The sequence below is a fragment of the Stegostoma tigrinum genome, chromosome 44 (assembly GCF_030684315.1).
Source record: "Stegostoma tigrinum isolate sSteTig4 chromosome 44, sSteTig4.hap1, whole genome shotgun sequence".
NCBI lineage: Eukaryota > Metazoa > Chordata > Chondrichthyes > Orectolobiformes > Stegostomatidae > Stegostoma > Stegostoma tigrinum.
This window is the reverse complement of record NC_081397.1, coordinates 946,448-973,122: the sequence shown is the minus strand read 5'-3', so window position 1 is coordinate 973,122 and position 26,675 is coordinate 946,448. Positions and strand designations below refer to the sequence as shown.

The 26,675-nt window shown below is 46.0% G+C and overlaps 1 long non-coding RNA gene and 1 pseudogene across 2 annotated transcripts; one reads left to right on the top strand and one right to left on the bottom strand.

Annotated features, from left to right (window-relative positions):
- The window catches only part of LOC132207281 (uncharacterized), a 656,210-nt pseudogene that overhangs the window by 2,555 nt on the left and 626,980 nt on the right, over positions 1-26,675 (bottom strand).
- Positions 1,450-26,244, top strand: LOC132207288 (uncharacterized). Of its 2 annotated transcripts, none has more exons than XR_009443419.1 (4): positions 1,450-1,542; positions 2,036-2,117; positions 9,563-9,691; positions 25,775-26,244. It is a non-coding gene; the product is annotated as an uncharacterized LOC132207288 (long non-coding RNA). The 2 variants fall into 2 exon arrangements; XR_009443418.1 differs by lacking the exon at positions 1,450-1,542 and adding an exon at positions 1,729-1,753.

The window sequence follows — 26,675 nt, the reverse complement described above, 5'->3', positions numbered from 1 at the left end:
CTCAAACATAAAATTAGACAGCACCTTCCAAACCCACAACTACTTCCATCTTGAAAGACAACAGCAGCAGGTTCACGGGAACAGCATGATCTGCAAGATCTTCTCCAAGCCACTCACCATCCTGACTTGGAAATATATTGGCCATTCAGCCTGTGTCAATCCGTGAAAATCCTGAAATTCCCTTACTACCGGCAATGTGGGTCGACCTACAGCTCAGAGATTGCAATGGTTCAGGAAGGCAGTTCACTACCACCTTCTCACGCGCATTTCAGGAGGGCCAATCAATGCTCAGACCAGTCAGTGATGCCCACACCCGGGATTCTTTTTTCTTTGAAAAGTCTGCATCATTCTTGCCCAGTAACAAAGACTGTCCAAATTCTCTTAAAACATCCAGTTGTGAAACAAAGCATAGACTGGCTCATCATTTTGAAGAGCATCGATGTACTGCTTGCAAAAAAGACCTTGAAATTCCTGTTGCCTGACACTTTAATACACCACCTCGTTCCCCGTCCAACATCTCTGTCTCTGTCTTGCTGTAGAGTTCCATTGAAGCTCAACACAAGCTAGAAGGACAACACCTCATCTTCCACTTGGGGACCCTGCAGCCCTCCAGACTTAATATCGAGATGAATAATTTTTGTGCCTAAACTCTACCCCTCACAAGGCCTTGTTACCACATACCCTGCCATTATCCACCACCTACTGTCAGCCACTAATAGTCCCCATTAACTACTATTCAACCTCCCAGCCTGATCGTCAACAGCTCTGACCAAATGTTCTTCTCTCTGTTAGGCTCTATCCTATCATTTATTCCAAACCCCATCACACTCTCCTTTTGCTTCTGTATATAAACTGACGTTTCCCCGGCCACCATCAGTTTTGCGTAAAGGTCACGGGATCCAGAATGTTAATTTTGTTTCTTTTTCCTTTGAAGATGCTGCCACACACAAAACCCCTCCAGGCCATTTGGCCCAACAAGTCCCCATCGCCCCTCTGAAGAGCAGACCCAGACCTATTCCTCTACCCTTTATATCTCGTGCTTAACCCACCTAACCTAAACATCCCTGGGCACCACGGGCAATTTAGCACAGCCAACCCGCCTAGTTTGCACACCTTTGGACTGTGGGAGGAAACCGGAGCATTCAAAATTATAGTCTAACGTTTATTCTATATGAAAACAGGAAAGTAGTTTATATGAGCAGTTCAAAACATTAGCATATAGTTCACATTTATGCACCTAATTTGCAGCAAACTTCATAGAATCATCATACAATCCCTAGAGTGTGGAAACAGACAATTCAGACCAACTAAAAGCCCACACCGACCCTCTGAACAGCATCCCCATCAGACACATTGCACTGCCCTGTCCCTTTGTCACACACAACCCAGAGCAGCGCATGCGTGAGGCCCTCCCCCTGCGCTGCCATTGAGGGGCATTGACTCAGTGAGTGGAAGAGGTTTGTTTGAAACAGACCGCAATGGAGAGACCAGCGCCCAGGGAAGCGAGGGAGCAGCAGGCTCCTTCCGGCAGCGCATCGAGATGTGAGTCTGGGACACAGAGGGGGGCTCCGAGACCGGCATTGATTCGGGCTCAGTTCAGGGAGAACCGGGGGCTGTTGGTAAGAGGCCGAGCGGGGCAGGAACTGGCCCCGGAACTTGGAGAGAGAGCGGCCTGGGGGCGGGGAGAGAGAGGCCTTTCTCGGTCTGTGTGTGGGCCTGCTGAGGGAGACACAGCGGCAAGAAGCTGCTGGGGGTCAGTCTTGTGGTATTTTTTATCCTCTCAGCACTGATGGAAATTCATCGATTGGCTTCTGTTTCACGCTGTTTTTAGATATTGTGCCGTGAACAGTGGAAATATTGCCAGACTTTCTGTATAACAAGGTGTAGAACTGGATGAAGACAGCAGCCAAGCTGCTTGTCCTGCTATGTTCGTCCAGCTCTACGCCTTGTTATCTCGGATTCTCCAGCATCCGCTGTTCCTATTATCTCACATTTTCAGGATTTTACAGGAAGCGTGTATTCTCTCTTCCTCCAGGCAAATACTGGAAGGACCTGGATGTTATCATATTTCCTCGGTAGAAAGCCATGTGTGACTAGCTGCTTCTAACAATCAGCAGGTATGTAGCCCATTGACATTGACACCGGTTTTGAAGATGGATAGACTGAACGGTCATCTGGAATAGACACTCGGGAACAGTATTAAATCTGCACTGACTAAGGGCATTTTCAAACTTAAAATCAAGACAAACAAATAGATCATGCTGTAACATAGTGGCAACAGCCATACCTCAGTTCAGTGCAGAAATGGGAAGAAACTGCTCACTGAGAGGACAAGAGTTACTAACTTGGATGAAACACGTTTATATGAAGCTTATCAGTAAATGAGAAGGACAGAATTAATTCTTTGTGGAATAATTCTAACCCTCTGACTCACACACACACACTCTCACTGTCCAAAGGTGCATGTTGCAATATGGAACAACCAAACGTTCTGTATACGCTGCAAATCATAGAAAATGGTACATTCAAAGTGATCTCCCCAAACAACCTCAAGTTATCGAAGTCTGCAGCACAGAAAAAGGCCCTTTGGCCCTTTGGGTCTGCGCCAATGAAAAACAGCTAACAACACTAAACCCAATCAGTCAGCATTCTATTTCTATGAATGTATCGAGGCTGCAGAGGAACTGCTGTCCTCACCCTTATGGCAACATTATTCTCCATTTCTTCACCTTACAGGATTTAACATTGCTTTTAATTTTTCCTTCAGTCCAACAAGAAACATTGTACATCTCCTTTCATTTTGTTTTCAAATTTCTACAAAGGGTTTGAAGTTACTCTCGACCTTCCCTGCTACACGCATGTTAGTTTCCATGTTCTTCTCTGTTGGATGCCAGTCACATGAGCAAAATTTGGAATGCACGTTCAGACCAGGGACTGACCAATCTAGAATAAACGCACAATCAGAGACTGACAAAGGGAGAAATGCCTTCACTTTTAGGCCCTGACACTGAGTGGATTAGATGAAGACTCATTCATGTTGAGCAGTAGAGATTAGAAAAATCAAACACACTCCTGCAACTTCTGAAAGTGATGTGTTCATTTTAAAAAGATACTCATGCACTGTGAAATACAATGACAAATAATGAGAAGCAGATTAACAGATAATACCAGAGACTGAATAAAGTACTGATGAAAACTCACTTCATCCATGCTGACATTCTGGTCAAGAGACTGAGAAAGAGTGGACATGTTTCTGCAAGAGTCAATGTATGAAAAAGCTGTTTTACAGTACATGAATCACACCTTATGAGGAGTATCAGATGATGACATGACATGAGCTAGAAACACAAGGAGACATACAGAAACAGTCAGTGTGACATAAATCAGTAACAGTCTTTAAAGATATATTGACGAGGAGCATGCAAGAAAACTCGCTCACAGCCAGTCATTGAATGACGAAAGGAAGATAATGAAATTTATCCTTACACAGATTTCCAGATATGGACAAATGTAAACTGATGCACAAACTCACCAATCACAACAGAGAGGAGATTTGGTGTTCGATGTTTATTTGTTACATTGTCTAGTTATGATTGACAAAGTCCACTGTGCACTCAAATTAAAAGAAAAAAACTGAGATTGAATGCAACGAAATTAAGCCTCACTGGTAAGGACAAATGTCAGTGCAAAATTAATCCCTCAATCATATAGGGTCAGTGAATATCTGCAGAGTTTATGCTGCATTCAGACACAAAACCACAAATGAACAGGAAAGGAGAATGAAATCCATATACAGTACCTGAGACTGTTGCAGACATCGCAAAGCTGGCATTCCAGCTATTCAAAGGCTGATAACTACAGAATTAATGTCAAGTTGGCACTACCAGATAGACACGAGGAGTGAGTGGAAGAAGCTCACGTTCTCACCAACTACTGGAAACTAGTATGCAGAATAGAATGTCCCAGTGCAAGCACAATGGGCAGAATGGTCTACTTCTGCACTGCACCTCATCCTGATTCTGATCCTGGTGATGAAGGAAATGACATTCTGTTGTTTAGAGTATTAGTATAAATATATAATGTAGAAATAGACAGATAGGTGCAGAACATAACTCTCTTTAATGAAAGAGCACTAAAAATGTCCAACAGAAAATGAATCTAAATATCTCATTGATACTACAGAACCCAGAAAAAAGATCCCGTACTGACACACAGAACCAGCATTCGGGACGTGCGGTATAGAAAACCCACACTCAGCACGCAAACTAGAAAACGTGTTACTGATTCAGAGTGGTTCTCAGAGGAAAGCAGCCCCACTTCTATGACCCTTCCTCGATCCTGCCAACTGACAGTAAATGCAGAAGTCACAAAATGCAGAAGAGATTAATAGCCTGTCTGGACACCCTAATAGCTATATCAGAATGTATCTCTCAGTCAAAGAGAATATTACTGATTTCCAGAGAATCAAGGCACATTGATACACAACAGTAAAAACTGACAGGTACAGATTGATATCTACGACGACTCGTTGACATTCCAGAAACAGACAAAAGAAAGCTGATGTTAAAACTCACATTCACATGGCGGGAACTGATGGGTCCAGTTTTATCATGACATTCGTATTCAAACAGCAGAAACTGACAGGCAAGGACTGATCATTTTTCTTGCCCATTTACACAGCATAAACTGACTAGGAGAGAATGAGAAATTCATTTCCCATTCAAAACCCAGAAACTGACAGGTACAGGTTGATAATTGATAACTACTAACTGACAGGGAGTGGTGGAGACATATGCTCACACATTTATGTTGCAAATACTGACATGAAGAATATTATTATTAGATACAAATTCACAGAGTAATAACTGACAGGTACACATTGAGCAAAGAACCTACCTCTGACGTCTCCCCGATATCTACCTCCTTTCACTTTAAAACCATGTCCCCTCGTCAAAGCTAACTCCACTCCTCTATCTCTACCTCTGTTCATTTTGTACACCTCTGTGCTGTACCATATCTGTGATTCTGATTTCGGTGAGAAACGAGCAGTTGTATTGGTAGGCTCATTCAGAAGGTCAGGAGGAATGGGATACAGGGGAACTTAGCTGCTTGGATATAGAATTGGCTGGCCAACAGAAGACAGCGAGTAGTAGTAGAAGGAAAATATTCTGCCTGGAAGTCAGTGGTGAGTGGGGTTCCACAGGGCTCTGCCCTTAGGCCTCTACTGCTCGTAATTTTTATTAATGACTTGGATGAGGGGATTGAAGGAAGGGTCAGCAAGTTTGCAGACGACACAAAGGTCGGAGGTGTCGTTGACAGTATAGAGGGCTGCTGTAGGCTGCAGCGGGACATTGACAGGATGCAGAGATGGGCTGAGAGGTGGCAGATGGAGTTCAACCTGGATAAATGCGAGGTGATGCATTTTGGAAGGTCGAATTTGAAAGCTGAGTACAGAACCAAGGATAGGATTCTTGGCAGTGTGGAGGAACAGAGGGATCTTGGTGTGCAGATACATAGATCACTTAAAATGGCCACCCAAGTGGACAGGGTTGTTAAGAAAGCATATGGTGTTTTGGCTTTCATTAACAGGGGGATTGAGTTTAAGAGTCATGAGATCTTGTTGCAGCTCTATAAAACTTTGGTTAGACCGCACTTGGAATACTGCGTCCAGTTCTGGTCGCCGTATTATAGGAAAGATGTGGATGCTTTGGAGAGGGTTCAGAGGAGGTTTACCAGGATGCTTCCTGGACTGGAGGGCTTATCTTATAAAGAGAGGTTGACTGAGCTCGGTCTCTTTTCATTGGAGAAAAGGAGGAGGAGAGGGGACCTAATTGAGGTATACAAGATAGTGAGAGGCATAGATAGAGTTGATAGCCAGAGACTATTTCCCAGGTCAGAAATGGCTAGCATGAGGCGTCATAGTTTTAAGCTGGTTGGTGGAAAGTATAGAGGTGATGTCAGAGGCGGGTTCTTTACACAGAGAGTTGTGAGAGCATGGAATGCGTTGCCAGCAGCAGTTGTGGAAGCAAGGTCATTTGGGGTCATTTAAGAGACTGCTGGACATGCATATGGTCACAGAAATTTGAGGGTGCATACATGAGGATGAATGGTCGGCACACCATTGTGGGCTGAAGGGCCTGTTCTGTGCTGTACTGTTCTATGTTCTATGTTCTATATTAGTGATGCCACAGATCTCACATTCTCTAACCATATCAGAAATGTGTGACCATTCATCAGAATGGTTCTCAGAATAAAGCAGTTCCCCTCCTGTTATCACCCCATGTCCTCAACTTCTCCATCCCCTCAACTACCACATGGACTGACACTCAACTCATAAATCACGCAATGCAGAAGAGATTAAGATGCAGCCTCAACATCCTAACAATAACTGTCACAGCGTGAATCATGCAGTTACAGAGAATAGTACTGGCTTTCAGAGAACTAAACCATTTTGATAAACGAGGAGAAACTGACATGTACAGATCAATAACTAAACCCATTTGTGCATATCGAAGAAGCACACAAACCGATGATGATGACACATTTACTACAATGTAAATATGTGTTTATAGTTATCAGTCTCTTTTGGTTTCTGCTAATTTCAGTCAGGCATTCACACTGCAGTAACTATCAGGGAGAGATTAAAAACTACATTCTCACTGACAAAGCTAAAACTGACAGTCATAATGATAACTGCATTCCCAGTTTCACAGAGCATAAAGTGATAAGTACAGTCTGATAACTAGACTCTCCTATTCACAGAGCAGAATCTCACAGACACATATTGGTAACAGCACTCACATTCACCAAGCAGGAACTGAGAGGTATATTTTGATAAGAACATTTACAAATTGCAAGACAGAAACAGAGAGGCATACATTGGTAACTGTACTCATGCTAACGCAGCAGAAACTGACAGATACAGGGTAATATTGTCACTGTTCATTCACAGTGCAGAAACTAACAAGAACAGACTGGTAAATATACTCACCCATTGACTTTGGTGAAACTGGCAGGTATGTATTGATAACTGTATTGATTATATATAAATGATTTGGAGTTGGGTGTTGAGGATAAAATCTCTAAATGTGCAGTTGATACTAAGCCAGGGAGAAGAGTGAATTGTGAGGATGACACTGAGTGACTTCACAGGTACATTGACAAGTTGGCCAAATGGGCAGAGACCTGGCAGATATATTTCAATGCAGAAAAAATATGAGCTTGTGCATTTTGCTCATAAAAACACAGAGAGACAATACAAGCTTAAGGGTACAGCTTTGAGGGGAGTATTGAGCAGAGAGATCTTGGGGTTCATGTGCATTATTCTCTGAAGGTGGCCAGGCAAGTTGAAACAGTTGTGAAGCAGTTTCAAAGGATCTTTGAGTTTAAAAATAGAGACATTGAGTCTCAAAACAAGGAAGTAATGCTACATCTCTACAAGTCATTGCTAAGACCACATTGCTCAGACTGTGTTTGTTCTCAGTTCTGGGCACCTTACTTAAGGAAGAAGCCTCTGGGGAGGGTCCAAAGGAGATTACGAGAATGACAGCAGGAATGAAAGATTTTACTGACATGGAAAGATTAATGAAATCAGGCTTATTCCCCTTGGAGCAGAGAAGATTAAAAGGAAACTTTATGGACGTGTTCACAATTATGAAGAATTTTGAGAGAGTGAAGTTCAATACTCTGTTTCCACTATGTCAGTAACCAAGGGTCACAATTTCAAGATTGTCACCAAGACAGCTAGGAGTGAGATGAGGAGAAACATCTTTACTCGGAACGTTGTTCGGATTTGGAATGTGCTGCCTGGGAGAGTGGTGGAGGTGGATTCCATATGAGGTATGAAAAGAGAGCTGGATGTATGTTTGAAAATGATGAACTTAGAGGCTAATTTAGATAGAGCTGGAGAACAATCCTGCCTAGAATTATTTCCAGCTCACCACAATAAAAAAAAAATAAATGCAGAGTAGATTCAATTCATTGGCTTATCTGCCCTGACCCACTGACCAGGAGATCAAATGGATACTCAAGCTGGGAATGGACAGCACAAAATCTCAAATCCCTGCCATCAAGGGTCAGATCATGCTACAGCAGGAGAAATTGGCTCTCTCAGAGTTATGTGTGAGACAGTTATTCAGATGGTTTCTCAAGGCAAGTTCATATTTGGAATTGATGTCTGGCTGAGAGAATGGCAACAAAGCTTAGCCATTTGTCAGCTGCAGAAACCTGACGCAGGTCTGGTTGATCAGCCTGAAAATAGGGCAATACAGAAACGTAGTAAATGAGGAGCAGGAGCAAAATTGTTGGCCTCGTGGACAGTGAAGGTGATTATCTCAGAGTACAACAGGAACTTGATCAACTGGGCCAATGGGCTGAGGACTAGCGGGTGGAGTTTAATTTAGACAAATATGGAGGTGTTGCATCTTTGGTGAGCCAAACCAGTGCAGGGGCTAGGGCCCTGGGGAGTGTTGTCAAACAGAGGGATCGAGGGGTCCAGACACATAGTTCCATTAAGTGGAGCCACGGGTGGATAGCAAGTTTGGAACACTTGTCTTTTTTCAGTTCTAACACTGAGTGTAGCAGTTGGGATGTTATTATGTGGCTGTACAAGACATTTTGCCCCGAAGAACTCCATGCAACTACTTGAACAGCATTCACTGCTCTGGCCCTGACCACTTTGTGTGGCAGAGAATCCCGCTGGGTGAAGACATTTGTCCCCATCTCAGTCCTTCCCGTCTCCTTTAGCCTGTGACTGCCTGATTCTGGACTCACGCACCCTCGCCCCCTACTCTGGCCATCAGCAACATCTGTGTTTACCACTGTTTAGTCCTGTTAAAATTTTATAGATTTCTATGAGATGACCCCACATTCTTCTAAACCCCAGTGAATATAATGCTAATCGATCCAGCCTCTCCTTATCCATCAGTCCTGCCATCCCAGGAATCAGTCTGGGAAACCTCGGCTGCATTCCCTCCATAGCCACGGCATCCTTCCTCAGAGATGGAGACCCCAAACTGCACATACAATACTGCAGGACGTGGTCTCTCCCTGTACAATTGCAGCAAGACAGCCCTGCTCCTGGACTCGAACCCTCTCGCTATGAAGGCCACCGTCCTGTTGCCTTCTTCACCGTCTGCTGCTGCTGCAATGCTCACTGTCAGTGACTGGTGTACGAGGTACTCCCAGGTCTAATTGCGCCCCCGCATCCCTATCTGTCACCTTTTGGATAACAATTTGTTTTCCTGGTTTTGCTCCCAAAGCAGATAACCTCTCGCTGATCAACATTAAACTGGATGAACCATTTCTGTGTCAAGTCTACAAGCTGGAAATTCAGAGGAGGTGGGTGGTGAGCGCACAGGCACAGAGGGGGCAGACAGTGAGCGTGGGGGACAGAGGGGCTGGGTGGTGAGAATAACACTTTATCTGGAAGACAGTGAGAGTGTACAGGATGAGCTGTGAACATCTGGGGTTATTACACAGACCAATTCCTCTGAGAAACGCACACCATTGGAACAAGCCTAAAACTGACGATGATGATGGTTTTTCTCTGTACTCTGAACAGGGCGTGGCCAGCTCTGCCAAGGTGGCAATGGATGCCAATCTCAGAATGTCCGCCGACAGATTGCCTTCATGCCGAGCAAGTGAATGAGGTGTCCGCAAAGTGATAAGAGTAAAGTGCAGAGTGGACCAGGTAAGAACGGCAGATTTCGCTCCGAAAAGGACCATCAAAGACAGGAATGGAAAGAGGCCATTCAGCCCCTCGAGCCTGCATTCTGTTGGACTGTGGCTGATCCACCATTCCTCGTGTCCACTTTCCTGCCCTTTCCTTTGATTCCCTGGCTGATCAAGAATCTATCAATCCCAGCCTTACATCTGCCTCCCCCCGATGCAACAAATACACATGTTCGCTGTGGCAAGAAGTTCCAAAGATTCCTAGCTCCCTTAGAGAAGAAATGCCTTCTCATGTTAGTCTTCACAAGTGAACCAGATGGTTCTTTGTTCCTGACAATGTTCATCATTAAAATCTCAACTCCAGATCTGCTTTGTTTAATGTTGAATTCAAAATCCATCACCTGCCACAGCAAGGTTCAAATTCAAGTCCTCAGAGTACCCCTTGGACATCTGACAAAATTACCTCCCCATTAGTTTAGAAATTGAAAGTGAATCTCATCAAAGTGCAGTGCTCAGATCAGAATAACTTGACCCACACTGCTGAGCTAAACATTGACAGTAGTGGATTCCCCACAGTGTAGAAGTAGGCCATTGGCCCATCAAGTCTCTACTAAACTACAAGGAAAATCCCACCCAGACCTGCGCTGCTACCCTGTCCCGTAACCATGCATTTCCCATGATTAATCTCCCTAATCTACACACCCCTGGACACTATGAGCAATTTAGCATGACCAATCCACCGAACCTGCACACGTTTAGACCAATGGGAGAAGCCTGGAGCACCTGGCGGAAACACACAGACAATATGAGGCAGCAGTGCTAACCACTGAGCCACCAATGTTTTTGCCATGTAGGGCTTGATTGTCTGGTCGTGCTGAAAGCGCGGGGTTCAGTTCCTGCACTGGTTGAGATTGCTGTGAATGATCGTTCCCCTTTGCCTTAGATGTGGTGACCAACAGGTTAAACAGTAAAACAGTTGTTGCTGTCTCTCTCTCACTCTCTCTCTCTCTCTCTCTCTCTTTCTCTGCAATGAGACAACAGTGACTCGACATTAACCACCTGCTAAAACGTAACTTTGCTGATTAAAAATTATCTGCCAGCTTTTTCACTGCAAAATAACTTGAGTGTTTCCCACCTGATGCAATATCACAGTGACGTGTAAATAAAGGACACTTTAATGACAGAATGTATCTAAAAGCACTGGGAGAGGGTGTAGAGGCAGACTTACCAGGATGTTGCCTTAGATGCTGGAGAGTGTCAGTGATGGAGAGAGATTGGAGAGATCAGGGTTGTTATCTTTAGAGCAGAGGAGATTGAGAGGCTGGACATGATAGGGATGTATCAAATGATGAGGGACCATAGATTGTGTAAGCAGGAAGAAACTTTTCCTCCTTGATGGAGGGACCAATGAGGGAAAACACTTCCATCCAGAGGCTAATAGAATGTGAGGCTGGATGAACACAGCAGGCCCAGCAGCATCTCAGGAGCACTCAAGCTGACGTTTCGGGCCTAGACCCTTCATCACAGAGGGGGATGGGGTGAGGGTTCTGGAATAAATAGGGAGAGAGGGGGAGGCAAACCGAAGATGGAGAGAAAAGAAGATAGGTGGAGAGGAGAGTATAGGTGGGGAGGTAGGGAGGGGATAGGTCAGTCCAGGGAAGACGGACAGGTCAAGGAGGTGGGATGAGGTTAGTAGGTAGGAGATGGAGGTGCGGCTTGGGGTGGGAGGAAGGGATGGGTGAGAGCAAGAACAGGTTAGGGAGGCAGAAACAAGTTGGACTGGTTTTGGGATGCAGTGGGTGGAGGGGAAGAGCTGGGCTGGTTGTGTGGTGCAGTGGGGGGAGGGGACGAACTGGGCTGGTTTGGGGATGCGGTGGGGGAAGGGGAGATTTTGAAGCTGGTGAAGTCCACATTGATACCATTGGGCTGCAGGGTTCCCAAGCGGAATATGAGTTGCTGTTCCTGCAACCTTCGGGTGGCATCATTGTGGCACTGCAGGAGGCCCATGATGGACATGTCATCTAAAGAATGGGAGGGGAAGTGGAAATGGTTTGCGACTGGGAGGTGCAGTTGTTTATTGCGAACAGAGCAGAGGTGTTCTCCAAAGTGGACCCCAAGCCTCCGCTTGGTTTCCCCAATGTAGAGGAGGCCACACCGGGTACCGGTGGATGCAGTATACCACATTAGCTGATGTGCAGGTGAACCTCTGCTTAATGTGGAAAGTCATCTTGGGGCCTGGGATAGGGGTGAGGGAGGAGGTGTGGGGGCAAGTGTAGCATTTCCTGCGGTTGCAGGGGAAGGTGCCGGGTGTGGTGGAGTTGGAGGGCAGTGTGGAGCGAACAAGGGAGTCACGGAGAGAGTGGTCTCTCCGGAAAGCAGACAGGGTGGGGATGGAAAAATGTCTTGGGTGGTGGGGTCGGATTGCAGATGGCAGAAGTGTCGGAGGATGATGCGTTGTATCCGGAGGTTGGTGGGGTGGTGTGTGAGAACGAGGGGGATCCTCTTTGGGCGGTTGTGGCGGGGGCGGGGTGTGAGGGATGTGCTGCGGGAAATGCAGGAGACGCGGTCAAGGGCGTTCTCGAACACTGTGGGGGGAAAGTTGTGGTCCTTGAAGATCTTGAACATCTGGGATGTGTGGGAGTGGAATGCCTCATCGTGGGAGCAGATGCAGCGGAGGTGGAGGAATTGGGAATAGGGGATGGAATTGTTGCATTGCTGCAGGAGGGTGGGTGGGAGGAGGTGTATTCTAGGCAGCTGTGGGAGTCGGTGGGCTTGAAATGGACATCAGTTACAAACTGGTTGCCTGAGATGGAGACTGAGAGATCCAGGAATGTGAGGGATGCACTGGAGATGGCCCAGGTGAACTGAAGGTTGGGGTGGAAGGTGTTGGTGAAGTGGATGAACTGTTCGAGCTCCTCTGGGGAGCAAGAGGCGGCGCCGATACAGTCATCAATGTAACGGAGGAAGAGGTTGGGTTTGGGGCCTGTGCAGGTGCGGAAGAGTGACTGTTCCACGTAACCTACAAAGAGGCAGGCATAGCTGGGTCCCATGCGGGTGCCCATGGCCACCCCCTTAGTCTGTAGGAAGTGGGAGGAATCAAAAGAGAAGTTGTTGAGGGTGAGGACGAGTTCAGCTAGGCGGATGAGGGTGTCGGTGGAGGGGGACTGGTCGGGCCTGCGGGACAGGAAGAAGCAGAGGGCCTTAAGGCCATCTGCATGCGGAATGCAACACAACCCTCACACCCCGCCCCCGCCACAACCGCCCAAAGAGGATCCCCCTCGTTCTCACACACCACCCCACCAACCTCCGGATACAACGCATCACCCTCCGACACTTCTGTCATCTACAATCCGACCCCACCACCCAAGACATTTTTCCATCCCCACCCCTGTCTGCTTTCTGGAGAGACCACTCTCTCCGTGACTCCCTTGTTCGCTCCACACTGCCCTCCAACCCCACCACACCTGGCACCTTCCCCTGCAACCGCAGAAAATGCTACACTTACCCCCACACCTCATCCCTCACCCCTATCCCAGGCCCCAAGATGACTTTCCACATTAAGCAGAGGTTCACCTGCACATCTGCCAATGTGGTATACTGCATCCACCGGTACCCGGTGTGTCTTCCTTTACATTTTTGGAAACCAAGCGAAGGCTTGCGGACCGCTTTGCAGAACACCTCCGCTCGGTTCGCAATAAACAACTGCACCTCCCAGTTGTGAACCATTTCCACTACCCCTCCCATTCCTCAGACGACATGTCCATCATGGGCCTCCTGCAGTGCCACAGTGATGCCACCCGAAGGTTGCCTAAACAGCAACTCATATTCCGCTTGGGAACCCTGCAGCCCAATGGTATCAATGTGGACTTTACCAGCTTCAAAATCTCCCCTTCCCCCACCGCATCCCAAAACCAGCCCAGTTCGTCCCCTCCCCCCACTGCACCACACAACCAGCCCAGCTCTTCCCCTCCACCCACTGCATCCCAAAACCAGTCCAACCTGTCTCTGCCTCCCTAACCTGTTCTTCCTTTCACCCATCCCTTCCTACCACCCCAAGCCGCACCTCCATCTCCTACCTACTAACCTCATCCCACCTCCTTGACCTGTCCGTCTTCCCTGGACTGACCTATCCCCTCCCTACCTCCCCACCTATACTCTCCTCTCCACCTACCTTTCCTCTCCATCTTCGGTCCGCCTCCCCATCTCTCCCTATTTATTCCAGAACCCTCACCCCATCCCCCTCTCTGATGAAGGGTCTAGGCCTGAAACGTCAGCTTGTGTGCTCCTGAGATGCTGCTGGGCCTCCTGTGTTCATCCAGCCTTACATTTTATTATCTTGGATTCTCCAGCATCTCCAGTTCCCATTATCACTCACACATTCATCCAGAGGCTGGTGGTGCCTCTGCAACTTGCTACTTGTGAAGATGGGAGAGGCAGAAACCCTCATCACATTGAAGAAGGATTTTGATGTGCACTTGGGATGCGTTGGCAATGGGCTGGGTGCTGGGGAAATGGAATTAGAGAATAATGAAGTGGTTGTTTTTGACTGGTACAGACTCAGTGGGCTATTTTTCTTTTTGTGCTGTAGACCTCTTCAACACTGTGACTAGCTCACTTTGAGATATTTGTTCTACATTCACGATACTATCTAGATATAAGGTGATTTTTTCCATTTCATTTTTGAGGTAAGGGGAAGGTCTTATGAAGAGAGATTGAGCAGTTTCACCTTATAATCTATGGAGTTTAGAAGAATGAGAGGGGATCTAATTGAGGGATATAAGATGGGAAGGAGAAGGAAAGAGAATGTTTGCTCATGTGGGTCAATCTGGAACAACAGGTCAACATTTCAAGAGAAGGTGGTGGGACAGATTGAAAACAGAGGTAAGGAGGAATGGCTGCTCTCCAAGGGAGAGAGGGATGTGAATCTGGGGGATTTGCTGTGCTGTGTGTACACACTGCTGTTCCCTTGTGTGTGAGGGATGTTGGCAACGGAACAAATTGGAGGAAGAGACAGATATATTTTTAATCAATGATGGGTGAAAGGGAGTGGGGGCAGGAAACTGGATCTGAGTCCAAGATGGGGTCAGCCGTGCCACAATGAATGGGGCCGCCGACTCCCAAGAGGCTGAATGGTCTCCTCCTGCTAGCCCTTAAGTTGTATTGGTCATTCAGTTACCTGAGCGCATTTTAGCATGGGTGCTACACAGTATGTGGACAGAACACTCTTATTCTGAGGTTCAAAAGTGTGTGATCCCCTCCAGGTCACTCAGTAAGAGTGAATCTATGAACCACATAATAGCAGAGCAGCATTGGGCCATTTGGCCCATCGAGACTGCTTCGTCATCAAATTATGGCTGATATGTATCTAAACCATACTCTCTTACCTTCTTCCCCTGGTAGTTGATCCCTTTACGAATCCCTTTTCCACAACCCTCTGTGGCAATGAGTTCCACAGATTCATCACCTTCTGGCTGAGGAAATTCCTGCTCATCTCAGTTCGAAAAGGTCATCCCTTCACTCTGAGGCTGTGCCCCTCATGTCCTCATCTCCATTCTGGCCTCTCAATATTCCCTAAGTTTCAATCAGATTATCCTCATCCTTTGAATCTCCTTTGAGTACAGACACACAGTTCTCAACCACTCCTCATCAGACAAGTCCTTCATCTCTGGGATCTTGTAAATCTCCTCTGGATCCCCCTCCAAGGCCAGCAATCCTTCCTGAGATACAGGGCCCAAGGCTGCACACGGTATTCCAAGTACGGTCTGACCAGAGCCTTATACAACCTCAGCACTACGTCTCTGCTGTTGTATTCTAGCCGTCTTGAAATGAATGCTGGTATTATGTTAACTGCCAAATGAACTTGCATGTTAAATTTAAGAGAGCCCTGAACTGGGACTCCATGTCTCTTTGTGCTTTAGATTTCCGAAACCTTCCCCATTTGGAAAACAGTCAATGCCTCCATTCCTACCCAAGCGCATAACCCCACACTTTCCCCCATTGTATTCCATTGCAATTTCTTTGCCCACTTTCCAAGCCTGCCCATGCCCTTCTGCAGCCTCTCTGCTTCCTCACCATTACCTGTCCCTCCACCGAACTTCCTGTCATCAAAGAAACAGCAAATGACAAAGCTCCCCATGAGAACGATGCTGGACCCAGAGCGAATGGCCCCAGTGACTAAGGCCAGAAGGGGCCACTCTCAGATATTACGCTGTTGTATTGGGGTAGTAAACAGTGCCCAAACTTTAGGTGTCCCCTCAAAACAAGATGAACAATATCGCAGTTAGCCATCAGTGTCTGTTTCCCTCTTCCAATTCCCGTTACCCTGTTGTCAATTTAGTTGGCATTGATGGAATTTGACAATGCTTTTGGTGAATTGCAAACACTATCGTGATTAGTAAATTCAAATCACGTAAAAAGATTTGAGTAGCTTGGGCAGGTCTTTGTTCCAGGCTTTAAGCAAGAGGAAAGCAGTGATATTAAAAGTGGCTGGGTTTTCTGAGGGTCGAGATGAACCAGAGAAAATCTCCACTTTCACGGAGCCAGAAATGTCATAAAAATATATATAATGTATCCTTTACCAGTGATTCTTGGCTTTGGGATAGTGATGGCCGAGTACACCAAACCACTATCCAGCTTGCTATCATCTATAATCAGAAACAATAAGCAAAGGGAATTGAAGGGTTAGAGAACAGAATTTTAAAATGACAGCAAAGACCGCCTCCAGATTAAAGACGGAGAGATAATTAAGGTCAGAGAGCCAACCCGGCAGGAATATATATAGACATGAGTTAGGAAGCATGGACTGGGAGCAGTTGTTCCATGGTAAGGGAACTATAGACATGTGGAGACGGTTTAAGGAACAGTTGTTGGGAGTGATGAGTAAATATGTCCCTCTGAGACAGGCAAGAAGGGGTAAGATTAAGGAACCTTGGATGACGAGAGCGGTGGAGCTTCTAGTGAAAAGGAAGAAGGTAGCTTACATAAGGTGGAGGAAGCTGGGGTCTAGTTCAGCTAGAGAGGATTACATGCAGGCAAGGAAGGAGCTCAAAAATGGTCTGAGGAGAGCCAGGAGGGGGCACGAGAAAGGCTTGGCAGAAGGAATCCGGGAAAACACAAAGGCATTTTACACTTCCGTGAGGAATAAGAGAATGGTCAAAGAAAGAGTAGGGCCGATCAGGGATAGCATAGGGAACTTGTGTGTGGAGCCTGAGGAGGTAGGGGAAGCCCTAAATGAGTTTTTTGCTTCTGTCTTTACGAAAGAAACGAACTTTGTAGTGAATGAAACCTTTGAAGAGCAGGTGTGCATGCTGGAATGGATAGAGATAGAGGAAGCTGATGTGCTGAAAATTTTGTCAAACATTAAGATTGACAAGTCGCCAGGCCCGGATCAGATTTGTCATCGGCTGCTTTGGGAAGCGAGAAATGCAATTGCTTCGCCACTTGCGAAGATCTTTGCATCCTCGCTCTCCACTGGAGTCGTACCTGAGGACTGGAGAGAGGCAAATGTAATTCCTCTCTTCAAGAAAGGAAATAGGGAAATCCCCGGCAATTATACACCGGTAAGTCTCACATCTGTCGTCTGCAAGGTGTTAGAAAGGATTCTGAGGGATAAGATTTATGACCATCTGGAAGAGCATGGCTTGATCAAATACAGTCAGCACGGCTTTGTGAGGGGTAGGTCATGCCTTACAAACCTTATCGAGTTTTTTGAGGATGTGACTAGAAAAATTGATGAGGGTCGAGCTGTGGATGTGGTGTATATGGACTTCAGTAAGGCATTTGATAAGGTTCCCCATGGTAGGCTCATTCAGAAGGTCAGGAGGAATGGGATACAGGGGAACTTAGCTGCTTGGATACAGAATTGGCTGGCCAACAGAAGACAGCGAGTGGTAGTAGAAGGAAAATATTCTGCCTGGAAGTCAGTGGTGAGTGGAATTCCACAGGGCTCTGTCCTTGGGCCTCTACTGTTTGTAATTTTTATTAATGACTTGGACGAGGGAATTGAAGGATGGGTCAGCAAGTTTGCAGACGACACAAAGGTCGGAGGTGTCGTTGACAGTGTAGAGGGCTGTTGTAGGCTGCAGCGGGACATTGACAGGATGCAGAGATGGGCTGAGAGGTGGCAGATGGAGTTCAACCTGGATAAATGCGAGGTGATGCATTTTGGAAGGTCGAATTTGAAAGCTGAGTACAGGATTAAGGATAGGATTCTTGGCAGCGTGGAGGAACAGAGGGATCTTGGTGTGCAGATACATAGATCCCTTAAAATGGCCACCCAAGTGGACAGGGTTGTTAAGAAAGCATATGGTGTTTTGGCTTTCATTAACAGGGGGATTGAGTTTAAGAGTCGTGAGATCTTGTTGCAGCTCTATAAAACTTTGGTTAGACCGCACTTGGAATACTGCGTCCAGTTCTGGTCGCCGTATTATAGGAAAGATGTGGATGCTTTGGAGAGGGTTCAGAGGAGGTTTACCAGGATGCTGCCTGGACTGGAGGGCTTATCATATGAAGAGAGGTTGACTGAGCTCGGTCTCTTTTCATTGGAGAAAAGGAGGAGGAGAGGGGACCTAATTGAGGTATACAAGATAATGAGAGGCATAGATAGAGTTGATAGCCAGAGACTATTTCCCAGGGCAGAAATGGCTAGCACGAGGGGTCATAGTTTTAAGCTGGTTGGTGGAAAGTATAGAGGGGATGTCAGAGGCAGGTTCTTTACGCAGAGAGTTGTGAGAGCATGGAATGCGTTGCCAGCAGCAGTTGTGGAAGCAGGGTCATTGGGGTCATTTAAGAGACTGCTGGACATGTATATGGTCACAGAAATTTGAGGGTGCATACATGAGGATCAATGGTCGGCACAACATTGTGGACTGAAGGGCCTGTTCTGTGCTGTACTGTTCTATGTTCTAATATAAACCGAAGCTGTTGGCAATGTGCAGACATTTCTCACAGCAGGTCACAGAGCAGGTGACTCAACAACGCTGAGTCTGAGAAATTGACAATGGAAATAGCGAGATGTCCAATGAATTCCAGGGATATTTTGCGTCAACATTTGGTACAAAGTGTGCACCAACCATCCCAGAACAAGCTAACAATAGGGAAATGGAAGGTCCAGGCCTGGGAAGTTAAAGTATTTTATTCAATCATCTGGCATGGGCATTTCCCACATTTATCACCCAGCCCGTCCACAATGGCCCCCTTGAGAAGGTGGTGGTGAGTTGCCTTATTGAACCTCTGCAGCCCACCTGCTGTTGGTAGCCTCTCAATACCCTTCAGGAGGGAATTCCAGAATTTTGACTGAGTAACACTGAAGCAGTGGCTGATCTATTCCCAAATCAAGATGGTGAGTGGCTCAGAGGGGAACTTGCAGGGGCCAATGGTCCCCATATATCTGCTGCCCCTCTAGATGGATATGGTTATGGGTCTGGAAAGTGCTGTCTGCAGGGTCTTTGGTGAATTTCTGCAGTGCATCTTGCTGGAGGTACACACTGCTGCTACTGAGTGTCAGTGGTGGAGGGAGTGGTGGCTTGTGGATGTGGTGCCAATAAGCAGGGGCTGGCTCCTTTGTCCTTGGATGGTGTCAAGCTTCTCAAGTATTGTTGGAGCTGCACCCATCCAGGCAATTGGGGAGTATTCCTTCACACTCCTCACTTGTGACTGAGATTCTTGGAATGGCTCAATCAGGGCAGCTTCTAACCATATCACCTCCAAAGGTATGAAATCGTGAAATATCAAGGTCTAGAGCTGGATGAACACAGCAGGCCAAGCAGCATCAGAGGAGCAGGAAAGCTGACATTTCAAGCTGAGACACATCTTCAGACCCTTTTTTTTTCTGAAGAAGAGTTGAGGCCCGAAACATCAGCTTTCCTGCTCCTCTGATGCTGCTTGGCCTGCTGTGTTCATCCAGCTCCTACACCTTTATTTCAGATTCTCCAGCATCTGCGGTACCTTCTATTTCATAAAATATCAATACTGTGTTACCTTCCTTCGGGGGACACCAGCGTCTCCCCTACAATTTACAAGTTGAGCCATATCCATCTCAAGCAACCTCCCTCAGACAAATGGAAAGCCTTTGTTTTTACACAGTTTAATAATATTTCTCTGGCTTTGCTCCATTGCTCTCGAATATTGAGGTTTGTGAACAAAACGAATGTTTACCATCCTGTGTCCCTGTGTTCTTTACTGAACAGTACTCTGCTCTAGCACAGCTCATCAGTAAAGGGTCAATAGAAGAGACAGAGAGCTGTTATCAACAGCAAACAGTCAGTCAAGTGGCAAATAATATCTGTCCTTGATGAGTTTCCCCAAACATTTCTGTGATTCTTTTTAAATCTGATATTCATTGACTGAAGAAAGCTAATGGAATGCTGGCCTTTCTATCCAGAGGATTGGAGTACAAGGACACAGAGTTATGCTGCACTTGTGCAACACCCTGGTTAGACCCCACTTGAAGCAGGTCTGGGCACCACACTTCAGGAAGAATAGATTGGCCTTGGAGGGAGAACATTGTAGGTTTACAAGAATGATACCTGGACTTCAGGGGTTATGTCATATTTAGAAGGTTAGGGGGTGGCCTGATCAAAGATATTATCAGGAAAAGACTGTGTGGTGAAATAGAAACTATTTCCACTGGCTGGGGTTTCTGGACCTACGGACAGCGTAGCCTGAGAATTAGGGCCAGACTGTTCAGGAAAGATGTCAGGAAGCTCTTCCACACACAAAGGGTGGGAGAGGTTTGGAACTCGCTCCCACAAACAACAGCAGATGCTGGATCGGTTGTTAATTTTCAATCTGAGAGAGAGAGAATTCTTTTGTTCAGCTAATCTATTTAGGGAATAAACGCTAAAGGCAGGTATATGGCAGACCAGCCTCAAGGAAATGAATTACGTACTCCTGACTTCTTTTGTACGAATATTCAACATTCATAAATCAGGAAGAATCTGCAGTTACGAAGTGTCATTTTCATGCACTGGCGCAACGACAGATTGAAATACTTCCAGATGTTTTATTTTCATACTCTCCAGATCCTCACCGCCCTATGGGACAAACAGTCCTCAAATCCCCTTCTATGCCTCTTAGTTTTCACCTTAAAATGTTGCCCCCTCTTCCTTTGTCATTGACCCCCCATCTGAAGGGAACAGCTGCTTCCTATCACCCCCCCCCCCGCCCCTGCCCATGTCCTTCGTAAGAGAGTCACTGAAACCGACCTTCAGTCCAACTTGTCCTTGCTGACCATGTTCCCAAACTAAACTAGTCACACCTGCCTGTGTTTGGCCTATATCCCTCCAAACCTTTCCAATTCATGTACTTTCCCAAATGTCTTTTAAATGCTGTCCTGTACCCACATCCACCACTTCCTCTGGAAGTCCATTACCTGCATGAACTGCTCTCTGTGCAAAACAAAAATTGTCCCTTATGATTTTTGTTAATCTTTGTCCTCTCACTTTTAGAAGAACCCGAGTTTTAAACTGCCCCAACCTGGAGAAAAGGCACCTGCCATTCTCCTTATCCATACCCTTGATATTTTATGAACCTGGATCAGGTCACCCTTCAACCTCCTGTGCTGTGGTGAAAATAGTCCCAGCCTATGCCACCTCTCTCTTTAACTCACCCCTTCCATTCCCACCAACATCCTGATACATCTTTTTCTGAACCCTCTCCAGATTAACAATGTCCGTAGTGGAACATGACAACCAGAACAGGACACAGTACTCCAGAAGAGGCCTGAACAACGTTGTGTACAACCACAACATGATGTCAGAACTCCTGTACACAATGTCTGAGCAATGATGGCAAGCGTGCTCAATGCATTCCTCACCACCCTGTCAACCTGTGACTCTGTCTGCAATGAATTATGTACCTGAACCCATCAGTCTCTGTTCTACAAAACTACCCATTTTACACATCTCTGTCATTTCCGCCTTCCTCAACAACCTTCTCTGCCTGAAAGAAAACAACCCAAACTCTCTCCATCACATACAGAAAGAAGATTTGTTTCTGTCAGTCTTCCCAATTGGATAAATACCAGTGTGAACAATGACTAATACATGATATTGTAGTATTGGTAGTTCACAGATTCACACACTCACCATTCAGTCGACTTCGCCCAATCTCTGCATAATCGAAGTTTCTTGTGCATCTGTCTTCACTCACATCCTCAGCTCAATTTCCCATCACCTCGCTTGGAAGGAAGTATTTTCAGATTGTTTCCCAAGCAAGTCTCAATTCTCCTTGCGACAACAATTCACAATCTTCTCCCCCTTTGAGAGAAGCCGTTTGTTCTCACTTCTGCTTTTGATCTGCTGCACCACTTGCTCCTGAAGCAATGACTCTCTTGTTCTAGATTGCCTCACATGAAGAGACATCTCCTCTCCATCTATTTTTTCAATTCTCCCCTTGAGCATCTTCTATCCCTCAATTTAATCTCTTCTCATTCTTCTAAACTCCAGAGAAACTGCTCAATCTCTCTACTAAGGCAAACCAGTCATTTTTGGAAATAATCGAGTGAATCTCCTTTGAACTGCCTCCAATACAACTACAGCCGCCCTCATGTAAAGAAACCAAAATTGTACCCGTCTCTCCTCACAAAGCTCACATTTCATTTTGTCATCAATCCAGTTAAACTGCTGTGAACTCTCTCCAATGCAACTGCTTTCCTCCTCATGTCAGTGGACCAAAGGACTATACAGTACTCCGGATGCAGAAATCCCAATGCCTTGTACATTTGAGAAGTCACACAACACCAGGTTATAGTCGAATTAGTTTATTTAAAATCACAAGATTTTACCACACTGCCCCTTTGTCAGGTGAAGCGATGGAGAGGCACATAGACAGAATTTGTAGGAGTCTCAAATAATCAGTCTCTTCAGGTGATGAGTAGTTTCAGAGCATTCAGAGGATGTCAGCAGCTGAATAACAAGCAAAGGGATGAGCTAAAATCCGATAAAATGAGGCAGTGAGATAATTACGAGAACTTAAAAATATGATGGTGTTGCAAAAAAATGAATGGGATAACATGACAGGTGCAAGAGTCATATACCAAGGGTTTAACCAAAGTAATAAGTAAACTAAAACTGTATAAACTAATGGAGGTAGAGAGATCATACTAATTTATCAAGCTGGTGGTGCCAGAACAGGACAGCGAACAACGTTTTACAAATACAGACCTGCGGGTGGGGTCACACGTAGCCTGCCATGAGCCCAAGAACACGGTTGAGGCCGTCTTCATGGATAGGGATCTTGGCTGGCCGTTTCTGCTGTGGTGATTCTGCATTGTTGTGTATCTCGAAGGCCACCTTGGAAGATGATTACCTGAAGATCGGGGCGGGGGGGCGGTGTGTGTTGCTGACTTAATATTAGAAGTAATACTGTCAACACTTTTGATCACCTGCAGAGACTTATTATTCGACTCTCCACTCAATACCTTTCAATGATATTTTCATCTCTATGCCACAAATCCTGTATCTGTGTGCTTCTCCTAAAGCTTGTGTTTCCAAATAAGTCTGTTGGGCGCTAACCCGGTGTCATGTGACCTTTGACATTGTCCACTCCAGTCGAACACCAGCACCTCCACTTTATTGTGCGGTTGAAGCAACACTTCCCTACGTTTATACTCCATGCCTTTAGCAATAAATGACTTTCTTATTACTTGCCGGAGCAGCATGCTAGATTTCTGAGATTCATGCACAAGGACATTCAGATCCATCTGCACGAATAAATTATTAATTTTCTCTCCCGTTCAGATGGTAAGTTGCCTTTTTCAATTCTTCTAACTACAATGGATAACCCCATCATTGATGTGACTGAGCCACACATTTCAGTGTCAGATGGAAGGTGTCCTCAATTTGATCTGTTTTGCTTTCAATTTGCAAATGAGTCGGACACAATAGTATATTTGCCACCATGTAAAATTGTTGGGTATGCACCCCACAGCAATTTTCACCCCATTTGGACTGTTTTTGAAAGCTGTTACAAGTCGCTAAACACCTCACTAAATTACCTCTGCTGCCGGGATCTGCTGGAAGAATCAGCTGGAAAAACTGAGAGAGAGAGAAAACATGGGAATGTTTTACTGTAAATATTTGGTTTCACCTGTTTGCAAATAAATTTGGTTTCCTTGACTGATGTGCAGGTAGCAATAATTCAAATTTTACCCTTTAGTTTACATCTGTGCTGACCAATCTTTCAAACACAACACATTACTTTGTCTGTCTTCCCTTGTAATTCCATCTGCTGCTCATTCAGCCTGCTCACACCCTCACAAAGTACATTCACTCGTGGCACATGGACATCAACGGCTGGGCCCAGCATTTATTTCCCCTGTCCCTACTTGACCCCTTGAGAAGGTCGAGGGAGCTAACTTCTTGAACCGCTGCGGTCTGTGTGCTGTGTGTAGATGCACGATGCCCTTAGGGAGGGAGTTCCAGGATTTACTGACCCAGAGACACTGAACAAATGACTGATGTCTTTTAAAGCCAGGATGGGGAGAGGCTCAGAGCAGGATTTGTAGCAGGTCGTGTTCCTGTGCATCTGCTGCACTTGGCCTTGTAGATGATAATGGCCATGAGATGGAAGGTGCTGTCTCCGCATCTCGGGTGAAGCTCTCCAGTGCATCTTATTGATGGTACACACTGCTGCTGCTGAATGTCAGTGATGGCGGGATTGGAAGCGAGTGGATGCAGTGCCTGTGAGTATGTGTGGGTGAGTGTGTGAGAGAGAGAGAGATCTTGTCTGTGAGCAAGTGTGTGTCACTAAGAGTGTGCCTCTCTCACACATATACACACTGACTTTCAATTATACTCCCACTTGCACACGTTCACTGTCTCCAACCACTTTCTGAAGCAGCCTGTTCACAGGCTTCCCACTCTCAAATACAAATGAGCAATGTTACTTTGAAACCCACATTGAGCTGTGACTGAAGAACGATCACCGATTATCTGCCGGAGTGTCTCACCCGTCTTGTTTCCTGTTCTGGAGTTTGATGGGAAGCAATGCGAGGAGAGAAAGGATCAGAAACAGTGGGACAATGTGTGCTGCCATCTCAGCGCTGTGTGCTTGTGCTGGGTTCAGAGAGGGATTTTCTGTCAATAACATCACTCATTCACCAAATGCCAACACCAGTGTTCCCTGTTGCCCTGAACACCACCCCCCCGCCCCCCCCCAGCACACATCATTTGGAGTGAAACTCTCGTGTCTGTAAAATTCCCCTCCAAACCCTCACCTTCGCAGTGACATCATTGTTTCTGTGCATCCTGTCTCATTCACAAAATCCCTCCAATCCAACTCAGACTATTTGGTGCAAAATTCAAAAGATCATTCTGCACTAGTCTCCCTACATTGTCGATTAGACATTGTTGTCCCTCATTTTTCCTACCACTATATATCAAGCTCTCGGTGGCAACTGGGTCATTCAGAGAGAAACATCAAAAATAGCTTCAGGAGTCGGCCAGTCAGCCTTCCAGCCTGCTGTGCCCATTCCACAGGATCTTAGCTGATCATCCAACTCAGTCCCCTGTCCCCCTGTATTCTCTCCCCTTCGCCCATAAAAAATCTATACAACTCCCTCCTGCACAACATTTCATGTTCTGGCCCCAACCACTTTCTGAGGCAGCCTGTTCATAGGCTTCCCGCTATCTGGGTAAAGACGTTTCTCCTCATCTCAGTCCTGCCCCATTTCAATTAGACTATGACTTCCTGTTTGCAGACTCCCAGTTATTGAGAACAGCATTCCCGTCGGTCCTGTTAGGATTTCATAAGTTGCGATGAGATCTCCCCGCTTCACTGATCCAGCCTCCCTTCATCCATTCGTCCTACCATCCCAGGAATCAGGCTGGGGAACCCTCACTGCACAATTTCCGTAGTGAGAACATTCTTCCTCAGAGAAGGAGACCCCAAACTGCACATACAATACTGCAGGGTGTGCTGTGTAATGGCAGCAAGATGACCCTGACATCCCTGCTCCTGAACTTTAAACCTCTCCCTTATCGATGAAGGATGTTTCTCACTCTCTCCGCAGATGCTGAGAGACCCAGTGAATTCTTTTCCAGCATTTTCTGTATTTATAACCAGTAACATTAACTCTGTTACTGTCTCTCTGTCTCCACAGATGCTGCCAGAGCAGATGAGTTTCTCCAGCCATTTTTCCAAGGGTTCAAGTCAAGTCTTCAGCCAGATCCCATTGAAGAATGAGCACAGATCAATGATGAAGAACGGGTTACCTGGAACCACGAGGTTGATGGAATTACTGGTCACATTAAATATCATTCCACCGGGACCCCTATTGATCACGACACACTAGTATCAACCTTGGAGATGGGCCTGGAAGGATTCAATTGCCAGCTCTCTCCTGTCCAAACTAAAGTTGTAATTCTGGCTGGCATTGTTTAAGGCTTTCTGTTGGAAGTACCATTGAAAGTAGGGTCCTGAACCTTGGCTTAACACACACTGTTGAACAAGACGACTCCCAACTGGAACCTCCATTTTATTGGCTCGGAGGATGAGGAAAACCCTGTCAACAGGAACTGGAACAAAACAAAGCCAAATAGGAAATAAAAGATCAGGTGCTGAATTTGTCTATTTTGTTTTACAGATGTCATCTTCAGTGACAGTATAATAATGGATGGAAAGGAGAAATAAATCGAACAAGATTTTACGTTTTTGCCAAGGTGAACAGTCTCAGGCTGTTGTAAAATCTACACTTTGAAAGATTTGTGTGAACTATGGATAGCCAAATGGTATATCATCCAACTGCGCCCCCTTAACAGTCAGTGATGTTACCGTCACTATTTCTCTCCCCAATCCCCACACTATCAACATCCAGGGGGTTACCATCATGATAGAATCTCACCAGCACCCCCTTGATGTTCAATGGCGCTACCATCACTGAATTCCCCCAGTATCAACATACTGGGGATTACCTTTGAGAGAGAATCTAAACGTTGCCCCTTGACATTTGATGGTATAACCATCACTGAGTCCCCTATTATTAATATCCTGTGGGTTACAAT